Source organism: Anser brachyrhynchus, assembly GCF_964034855.1.
Source record: "Anser brachyrhynchus genome assembly, chromosome: 1".
In the NCBI taxonomy this organism is placed as follows: domain Eukaryota; kingdom Metazoa; phylum Chordata; class Aves; order Anseriformes; family Anatidae; genus Anser; species Anser brachyrhynchus.
The window spans coordinates 110,589,317-110,600,595 of NC_137694.1; positions in this window are offsets into that span (position 1 = coordinate 110,589,317).

Genomic DNA, 11,279 nt, shown 5'->3' on the forward strand with positions numbered 1-11,279 from the left:
ATAAGCACATATGTGTGAGGTTTTATATCCAAACCACATTCATTATGTAGTAACAAAAATCAGAAATTTCACTGAACTACCTCTCCTGCTCTATTCCTTATATCACAGGAACTAAGCAAGTCCAAACTAAACACACTGTGCTTAACAAACACACCTTTCAGAAAACTACATCTTGTCCATGATTTCAGAAATACAGAAATGCTGAACACCAAAATAAAGAGAACAAGGTAAGTATCTGTATAGAATCACAGAATCGTCTAGGTTGGAAGAGACCTCCAAGATCACCGAGTCCAACCTCTGACCTAACACTAACAAGTCCTTCACTGAACCATACCACTAAGCTCAACATCTAAACGTCTTTTAAAGACCTCCAGGGATGGTGACTCAACCACTTCCCTGGGCAGCCCATTCCAATGCCTAACAACCCTTTCAGTAAAGAAGTTCTTCCTAATATCCAACCTAAACCTCCCCTGGCAAAACTTTAGCCCATTCCCCCTCGTCCTGTCACCAGGCACGTGGGAGAACAGACCAATCCCCACCTCGCTACAGCCTCCTTTAATGTACCTGTAGAGAGCGATAAGGTCGCCCCTGAGCCTCCTCTTCTCCAGGCTGAACAATCCCAGCTCCCTCAGCTGCTCCTCATAAGACTTGTTTTCCAGACCCCTCACCAGCTTCATTGCCCTTCTCTGGACTCTCTTGAGCACTTCCATGTCCTTCTTGTAGTGAGGGGCCCAAAACTGAACACAGTACTCGAGGTGCAGCCTCACCAGAGCTGAGTACGGGGGGACAATCGCTTCCCTAGCCCTGCTGGCCACACTGCTTCTTATACAAGCCAGGATGCTGTTGGCCTTCTTGGCCACCTGAGCACACTGCTGGCTCATATTCAGCCGACTATCAACCAATACTACCAGGTCCTTCTCTGCCAGGCAGCTTTCCAACCACTCATCTCCCAACCTGTAGCTCTGCTTGGGGTTGTTGTGCCCCAGGTGCAAGACCCGGCACTTGGCCTTGTTGAACTTCATACAGTTGGCCTCAGCCCATCTGTCCAGCCTATCCAGATCCTCCTGCAGAGCCTTCCTACCCTCGAGGAGATCGACACACGCACCTAACTTGGTGTCATCTGCAAACTTACTGAGGGTGCACTCGATCCCCTCATCTAGGTCATCAGTAAAGATATTAAAGAGGACTGGCCCCAGTACTGAGCCCTGGGGGACTCCACTAGTGACCAGCCTCCAGCTGGATTTGACTCCATTCACCACAACTCTTTGGGCCCAGCTACCCAGCCAGTTTTTTAACCCAACTAAGCATACGCCAGTCCAAGCCACGAGCAGCCAGTTTCTTGAGGAGAATGTTGTGGGAAACGTTGTCAAAAGCCTTACTGAAATCAAGGTAGACCACATCCACAGCCCTTCCCTCAACCACTAAGTGTGTCACTTTGTTGTAGAAGGAGATCAGGTTCATCAAGCAGGACCTGCCTTTCATAAACCCATGCTGACTGGGCCTGATCGCCTGCTTGCCCTGTAAGTGCTGCGTGATGACACTCAAGATAATCTGCTCCATGAGCTTCCCTGGCACTGAGGTCAAACTAACAGGCCTATAGTTCCCCGGGTCTACCCTCCGGCCCTTCTTGTAGATGGGCATCACGTTTGCTAGCCGCCGGTCGACTGGGACCTCCCCGATAGCCAGGACTGCCGATAAATGATGGAAAGCGACTTGGCCAGCTCCTCCGCCAGTTCTCTCAGTACCCTCGGGTGGATCCCATCTGGCCCCATTGACTTGCGTACATCCAAGTGCTGTAGCAGGTCGCCTACCATTTCCTCGTGGATTATGAGGGCCACATCCTGCTCCCCATCCCCTTCCACCAGCTCAGGGTACTGGGTATCCAGAGAACAACTGGTTTTGCCGCTAAAGACTGAGGCAAAGAAGACATTAAGCACCTCAGCCTTTTCCTAATTTCTTGTAACTAAGTTTCCCTCCGCATCCAGTAAAGGATGGAGATTCTCCTTAGTCCTCCTTTTGGTGTTGATGTATTTATAAAAACATTTTTTGTTATCTTTAATGGCAGTAGCCAGACTGAGCTCCAGATGAGCTTTGGCCTTTCTAATTTTGTCCCTGCACAGCCTCGCAACAGCCTTATAGTCCTCCTGAGTGACCCACCCTCTTTTCCAAAGATTTTAAACCCTCTTTTTTCTCTTAAGCTTAAGCCACAACTCTCTGTTCAGCCAGGCCAGTCTTCTTCCATGCCGGCTTGTCTTTGGGCATGTGGGGACAGACCGCTCCTGAGACATTAAGAATTCCTTCTTGAAGAGTGCCCAGCCTTCCTGGACTACTCTGCCCTTCAGAACCAGCTCCCAAGGGACTCTGCCAACCAGCATCCTGAACAGCTCAAAATCTGCCCTCCGGAAGTCCAACACAGCGGTTTTACTGATCCCCTTCCTGATTTCGCCAAGAATAGAGAACTCTACCATTTCGTGGTCACCCTGCCCAAGACAGCTCCCGACCACCACATCTCCCACCAGTCCTTCTCTGTTTGTGAACAGAAGGTCTAGCGGGGCACCTCCCCTTGTAGGCTCACTAACCAGCTGCGTCAGGAAGCTATCTTCCATGCTCTCCAGAAACCTCCTAGACTGCTTTCTCTGGGCTGTGTTGTGCTTCCAGGATATGTCTGGGAAGTTGAAGTCCCCCACGAGAACAAGCGCTGATGATTTCGCAACTTCTGCCAGCTGCCTGTAGAACTCCTCATACATCTCCTCGTACTAGTTTGGCGGTCTGTAACAGACCCCCACGAGGATGCCTGCCTTGTTGGCCTTCCCACCGATCCTAACCCATAGGGACTCAACCTTATCATTCCCAGACTCAGTCTCGAGTTCCACAACATCAAACCACTTTCTAATATAGAGAGCCACACCACCACCCCTTCTGTGCTGCCTGTCCCTTCTGAAGAGCCTATAGCCAGTCATTGCAGCACTCCAGTCATGGCAGTGGTCTCACCACGTTTCCGTGATGGCAACCAAGTCATAGCCTGCCTGCTGCATGATGGCTTCCAGCTCTTCTTGTTTGTTACCCATGCTGCGTGCATTAGTGTAGATGCACTTCAGTCAGGCCATTGCCTTCTACCCCAGCCTTGCCATTGTTCCCCCTGGCACAGCTCCAACAAGCCTTACTTCAGCCCTGTCCCCCTTCTTACCTAGTTTAAAGCCCTCTCAATGAGCCCTGCCAGCTCCTGGGCTAGGATCCATTTTCCCCTTAGGGATAGGTGGGACCCGTCTGCAGCCATCAGGCCGGGTACCAAGTAAAGCGCCCCATGGTCAAAAAAAAAAAAAACAAAATTTCTGTGTTGGCACCAGCCTCTGAGCCACCTGTTTATCAGGTGGGCTTTCCGAGTCCTCTCTGTACCCCTTCCTGCCTTTATAGGGATGGACGAAAACACCACCTGTACTCCCGCTCCATCCACTAACCGTCCCAGTCCCCTAAAGTCCCGTTTGATAGCCTTCAGGCTTCTCTCTTCAATATTACCACTGCCAGCCTGGACTATCAAAAGAGGATCAGAGGGGCAAACCAGGTTGGGAAGCTTTCTGGCAATGGCCCTGACCCTGGCCCCAGGGAGGCAGCAGACTTCCCTATGTGTAGGGTCAGGCTGACAAATAGGGCCTTCTGTTCCCCTGAGAAGGGAGACGCCTACAATGATTACCCTTCTGTCTTTCTTGGTGGAGGCAGTCTTGAGGCGTGGAGTCGACTTCCTCGCCCTAGGCATCCTCCTGGGTAGACTTTCTACCTCATCCTCACCCACTGGTCTCTCAAGCTCCAGGGCCACAAATCTGTTACGTAAGGGCACCTGGGAAGGTGGGGCCGGTGGGGGGGGGGGGGGGGGGGCCTTGCCTGCAATACATCCATCATTCCTTACCAAGTTACATAGTTTTGCATGCAGCAAGTCTTCCATTTCAGTTGCATTTGTTCATTTACTGCATAACACTGACATTCTAACAAGTACTGTTCTGTTTCAAATCAGTTTAACACAGGACAAAGGTACGTGCTTTTACTACAATGGTTAATGAAAAATACAGTTTATATGCAACTAAACAATCCCACTAAACCTGCAGTTCTTTTTGCTTTGCTGTTGATGTTTTACTTTACCTTTCAAAGCAAATAAATTCTTCCTTCCCTCTGATGTTATAAAGCAACATTCCTTGCAGAACCTCAAATCTTTACTTCCCTGTTCAAGAATTTAATTTGGCCTCAGGGGGCAGGTATCAGTAGATAACTTCACAAGAATTCTCATTCTGAATTACTAAATACAGAGAAAACTACTCTCTTAAATCCTGACTGCTAGATGCTTATTCTAGCTCTTATATTAATCAAGAGCAAATATTTGAAGTGCTGCATACTGAAATTACAATACATTTTTAAGTGTAATTCTGTCATGCCACATGGCTATGTTGATTTCCAACTTCATTAAATTCTAGTATCAGTTAATCATTGCTTTTCACCTTCTTTTCTATTAAAATAAATAAATAAATAAATAAATCCTGCTTACTAAGAAATCTATAATCTTTGTCACTCAGAAATTTAGCTTTTCAATGATAAAGCAAATTGGTTGTGCTACTGTTTTATTGATCAGATCTCAGCCTCAATCTCCCATTAGAAAATTACTTGAAATAATTTGCAGCATCCAATTAGCAAAGAGTTGTGCTCTTAAGCAGAGACATTATTAAAAGGATTTGACATGAGACTAATGTAACTGCTAATAGAGAAATACGACCAAAAGTATTTGCAATTAGTGTCAAAATAATCATGAGATTTAAAGCTGCATCCTTGCATGCCTATAAATCTGGTAGTCATATTTAATTTGTGGGATTAAAAAAAAAAAAAAGAAAGTTTTTATTCAGATTTGTTAATTTATCAAAATGCTTGCGTTTTGCAGAGACTGTTGAGGTTTGGAAAATTCTTAAATACTTCAGATGGACAGGCATACTTCAACGACTGTCTTGAATTTTGACAGTTTTTTTATCCAATCTCCTGCTGGGGATTTACTTACTAAGTAAAGCAGATTTCCAGTGCTTACTGTTCTTCTATACAGCCCACTTCAGATCTTGCACAATGAATGTCTAAGCTTTAGGATATTCTAATCAAAGCAATAACCATATTTCAATAAATATAAGAACTTGTGAAGGGATCATAGTGAAAGTTTTGACATGGATCTCCTTATAACTTCTCTTAACATGACCACTCAAAAGAATAAAAGCTTTTTAAATAAAAAGGAAAGTTTAGTTAGGTATATGCAATATTTTGGTCTCTTTTTGTAGAGGAATTCAAAGTCCTATAGGACCTATAAAGCAAAAATACGTTTCAGGAAACTGCATCTCTTGAGGCATTCAAACTTTTAAACAAATTCTTCTTTACAATGTCAAAAAAAAATAAAAATAATAAAAAAAGAAACAATCTGCAATGAAACCCCTTCAGTCTCTACAGTTCCTCTTATTCCTAACCCTACCACTAGTTCTATGTGGGAAATAACTCCCAAAATTCAGCATGCCAAGTGGGATTCTATTTAATCCAGCCTTCAACTTCGTAGGAATTTTCAAAATAACTACAGATAATCAAGCTTTCTGATCTCCATTTCTCCCTACTCAAATCAAGCCACAACCTGACATGTACCCCTACACTTTGGAGTGATTAGATGCAGCAGCATCCAGAGATGCCTCCCAACGAATCCCATGATCATAGAATCACAGAATCATAGAAACACAAGGTTGGAAAGGACCTACAAGATCATCTAGTCTAACTGCCATCCTATCACCAATACTACCCACTGAGCTACTAAATCATATCTCATAGCACCTTGTCCAGGCGCTTCTTGAACACCAAGAGGGATGGTGACTCCACCACCTCTCTTGGCAGGCCATTCCAGTGCCTGACCACTCTTTGAGAGAAAAAGTTTTTCCCGATATCTAGTCTAAATCTCCCCAGGCGCAACCTGTGGCCATTTCATTGAGTCCTATCATTAGTTTTCTGAGAGAAGAGGCTGACGCCCTCGTCATCACGACCTCCCTTCAGGAAGTTGTAGAGTACAATGAGGTCTCCCCTGAGCCTTCTCTTCTCCAGACTAAACAACCCCAGCTCCCTCAGCCACTCCTCATAAGACTTGTGCTCTAGACCCCTCATCAGTTTTGTTGCCCTTCTCTGGACATGCTCCAGGGCCTCCTGTAGTGAGGGGCCCAAAACTGAACACAGTACTTGAGGTGCGGCCTCACCAAAGCTGAGTACAGGGGGATGATCACCTCCCTGCTCCTGCTGCTTATACTATTTCTAATACAGGCCAGGATGCCATTGGCCTTCTTGGCCACCTGAGCACACTGTCAGCTCATGTTCATACGAGCATCAATCAGCACTCCCAGGTCCCTTTCCTCTTCACAGTCTTCTAGCCACCCTGCCCCAAGCCTATAGCGCTGCATGGAGTTATTGTGGCCAAAGAGCAGGACCTGGCACTTGGCCTTGTTAAACCTCATCCCGTTCACCTCAGCCCAGTAGTCCAGCCTATCCAGATCCCTCTGAAGGGCCACCCTACCCTCAGGCAGATCAACACTACCTCCCAACTTGGTGTCGTCTGCAAACTTACTGAGGGTGCACTCAATCCCCTCATCTAGGTGATCAATAAAGATATTAAACAAGATAGGCCCTAGTACCGACCCCTGGGGGACACCGCTTGTAACGAGACACCAGCTGAACTTAATGCCACTAACCACTACCCGCTGGGCACGGCCCTCCAGGCAGTTCTTTACCCAGAGAAGTGTATACCTGTCCAGGCCATGGGCAGACAGTTTCCCCAGGAGAATACTGTGGGAGACTATGTCAAAGGCTCTGCTGAAGTCTAAGTAGACTACATCAACAGCCTTTCCCTCATCTACCAGTCTGGTGACACGATCATAGAAGGAGATGAGGTTGGACAAGCACTACCTGCCTTTCGCGAACCCATGCAGGCTGGGCCTGATCCACTGGATGACACGCAAGTGCCGTGTGATCTCACCCAAGATGATTTGCTCCATAACTTGCCCTGGAACTGAGGCCAGGCTGACAGGCCTGTAGTTCCCCGGGTCTTCCTTATGGCCCTTCTTGTAGATGGGAATCATACCAGCAAGCCTCCAATCCTCTGGGACCTCTCCAGATAACCAGGAACCCTGATTCTGGGATTTACACAGGCATTCAGGTCTCCATAAAAGGAATCAATGTTATGGCAGTATACAATTGCCAGCCCTTTGTTTATTTTATTTTTTATGGATTCTGTAAAAGGAGGCTTCACTTCCTTCCTTCCTTAACTTGCAACTAAAACCAAAAAAAAAAGCCCCTCTCAAACACATCTTTCCATCATGGGGGCCTTCCCCACTGGCCCTCACACAATAATTTTAGCCACAATGCCCCCAGGTACACTCTTTCCACCCTGTGGCTTTTTCAGTTACTTCTGGTACAAATAATGGGGTAGACAGCTCCTTCTTATATGTGAGAAGGTATTCATCCCAGGGCAGCTGTGCACAGCAAATTGCCCTGCATTATTTGTTAGTAGCATTGCTGGGGGAGGTTCACCACAGTCACCCTTGCCATGCTGAGTGGGTATCTAAACCACTGTGCCAAACATGGCTCAGCCTGTCAGAGAGGATTACAAGAGGTACACCAGCAAAAAGTTTTGTCAACCGCTTCCTCTGTGCCCTTCTCTTCCAAGCTCCCATTTTGGAGCCCCGAAGACAGCAGCCCACGAAACAGCATGTGCCTGCTCTGCAGCCTGCTCAGCTCTAGCCAGTGCAAGCAGCAGCTGTGTCAGCAGTTTATTCTCCATGAGGAGAATAGGCACCATCTACCTGCACAGATTGCCCTAAGCTGTTTTTAAGAGGAAAGTTTAAGAGCATTTTCAGAGGATAGATCTTAAACTAGAAACTTTTAGCCTGCAAGAAAAGCCCCTCCATTCATAGTGCCAGGCCTAGGCAGGAGGGATTCCAGCCACAACACCTAAAAGCCCTCTCACTGCCTCCCACTCCATGGTACTATGCAGAATGGTGGTCCCTTCTAAGAAGGGCACTCTTACTCCCAACCCTATATGTAGCAGCTCCTGCTGCAGCCTGCATAGGCAGTGCCTGCCCACCTGGCAGCTTGCTTAGGTTCCCCAAGTGCAAGGAATTACCTTGGCAGCAGCTAACTCCCTGAGAGTTAGCTTCCAAACTTTTGCTGTTTCATCTGCATAAGGAAATAACCTTCAACAGGCAAGGCAAGTGATCCAAACACCATGGCATGCTTGACCAGTGGCAGAGAGCCACTAAGTGGAGGAGAAAAAAGCCCCTGTGCTCTAAGTCCTGCAGGAAAAAAAAATACATATATATATATATGGAACCTACTGTTTTTGAGACAGGAGCCAACTTTACAGGAATACACCAACCTACTCAGTCTGGCACATGGCAGGAACTTTCAGGTTCCCCAGGAACCACTTTGACCTGGTCTCAGCGAGCTCCAGATGCTTTCCTTTGGCACAGCAAGATCATCATCTCATTCTTTCTACAGGGAAGGCTTCAAGGTAGCATGAGGAAAAAGTAGAACTGGAAAGCATCAGCACCTGCAGTTTGGCAAGTACCAGAAAGGTGAAGTTTCCAAATGATGACAGAAGATTCCATTGTCTCCCTATCTTCCAGGTAGTATTTGTGGTTGCATACAGCGGGGAAACCAAAGCCTCAACAGCCTACTATTTCACAAGGTCCAGAGGGGTAAAATGCAGAGATAGCATTAACAACTCATATTTCCTCTTTGGAGAGTTGCAGAAGTCTAGGTATTAATGGTACCTATTCTTACCAGCAAGTTTGAAGTAGCTTTTAACTTATATTTAGGTTAGGGATGTGCTTTGGGGAAAGGAAGAGGCCAAAAAGTCCCAATTCTTGCAGTGTTCAGCAATGAAATTGCAAGGTTGGTTTCAACAGTAATCACATCCCTCTTACATCCATGCAGTGTCTGATGAGAACTGAAAATTTGTCTTCAAATAAGCTGCAGCTTAGTAAAGGACACCCTGCAGAACCTAAGCCACCATGATATAACCTTTTATTTTCTTTGCAAGAATGTAAGCAAGGGCAGCTACTCATACTCACATGCTGTTCATCAACTAAAATGTCAGATCTCTGAAAAAATGAGTTTCTAAAACAGAGGTTAATTTAATCCTTTTTAGCAGTCAAAAGACACTGATTTATATACTTACTCTTTTGTACATAACTCTAGGACCAGATACGCCTATTCTGCAGTTTTAGTTATGTTCACCTAAACAAAGGTTTGTACCCGTGCCCAGTAGGTAAACCCTCCTACTCAGGCGATTCTGCCGCACTCCCCTGAGCCTAACCTAGGAACTCCAGTTTCTTTCATCACCACAGAAAAGTAACTGTTTTGAAAGCAGTTTCAGATTTAAAAAATAAAAATAAAAATCACTGCTTATCTGTTTATCTATTCAGGCATTCCAATAAGCTGCACTTGATATCTCCTTGATAATGTGTAAAGTATACAACATATCATCCCAAATAGTAGTTATAAAGGAAGGGTCACAATCTGATGGCCAACCAACTATAGACATACATGCCAACCCCTTACAGATTAAGGGAATGACAAAATTGTAAGCTGTTTATAGACTATTCAAATGAACTAACTGTTGATTAAAATACATTCATAGCAATAAAAGTTATTTTGACAATGAGAGACTGAAAACTGATACAGTTTATATGGAGAAGTAGTATTTTATTTTATCATACAGATATCTTATGGCATCACTGTTAAAAAAAAAGTAATTCTTCAGAAAGACGAGCCCCTTTTAGTTGTATTGTATTCCTACATGATTCAAAGCATAAAAGAAAAGTCAGAAAGACAAGTGAATGAATGAGTATATGAGTGAATGAACAATTAACAGGGAATACATATATATATGCACATATATATAAGTAATGCATTATAACTTCAAGGATAACAAATATAAGAGTAAAAGGGGAGGGGATGAGTATAATGTGAAACCATTAGTAAGGTCATGAGCAGCTTTGTTACTTGAGAGTTTATGAAGCAGAGACAAAAGGTATACACATACACAAAAACTGCATATGAATTTGTGTACACATGAGACAGCTAACATAAAAGCTGAGCTGGATCTATCTATACTCTAGAATTAAATGAAGTCAAATTAGAAGAAGTATTGATGGGCCTTCACAGTCCCAACGCCAAAACAAGCTCAAAGTCAATAATCCACATTAAAAATGGAGCTCCCATTTATTTCTTTAAGTTCTTGAAATTGACACCACCTTTTTATATCAACATGCTTTCCTCTTTAAATATGATATTATAATAAAAAACTATTAAACACACTATAGATACTGATGAAAAAAGCAGTCTTCAGAAAAGTTCTGTATTAACTATATAATTTTAGCATTTATCCAGCTTCCAGTCAAAGTTTCCTGTGGTAGAACTGGTTAGAGATTATACAAGGATCCTTTATCCCTTGACCTATAATATTCTTATAGGAAATAAAGATTGTATTATTATTATTTCAACAAAATAAGTTCTTATCTTTTAATGAAGTATGCAAATCTATTGTTATACTTCTCAGAATGTTTTTACTTTTTCGTATCTGATAGTTTTATTGGCATATGTAAGCCCTCTTGTTTGTTTATTTTTCTGAATTGTTGCACTGAAAGTACTATTTTCAGCTCTGGCAACACACATTGACATCCTATTTTGGGCTCAAGTGCAAGACCAGTTTTATAATTCCATCCCAAGCCTCACTTGATCGTACTACAAAAGGGACTCCAAAATTCTGCTTGACTTGCAGGCTTTGCTTGTCACAATACTGGTAGCACAAAGTGCAGCTGAGTCACTGAATCATCTATCCACTGCTGTCAAAGGAAGCCAATGCTTTTACATGCAAAGGCGGTAACAGACACAACACCAAAAAGCTACTTCCCAGGGCTCCTTCAGTACAAAATTCCCTCATAACATCTTCACCTTTTTCCATCATTCTCAGAGCCACTCCTCAGCAGAGGTGAGCTCCACCCCTGCAGCTGTGTAGCAACTGTTGGCTGTATTGCTGTGCCCCTGTGTGCATTACCTCCACCTGCTGAGACCTGCCTTACCCAAACTCTCAGAACATGATTTCGTTTAGGTTTAATTAAACTGGTAGTAGTCTCTAGCATTGGCTCAGCTGTGAAGCATGAGCTGTTTACAAACAGACAGTGAAACCACTAACAGGCTCCACTGCCAAATTTCTTGTGCTTTTAAAC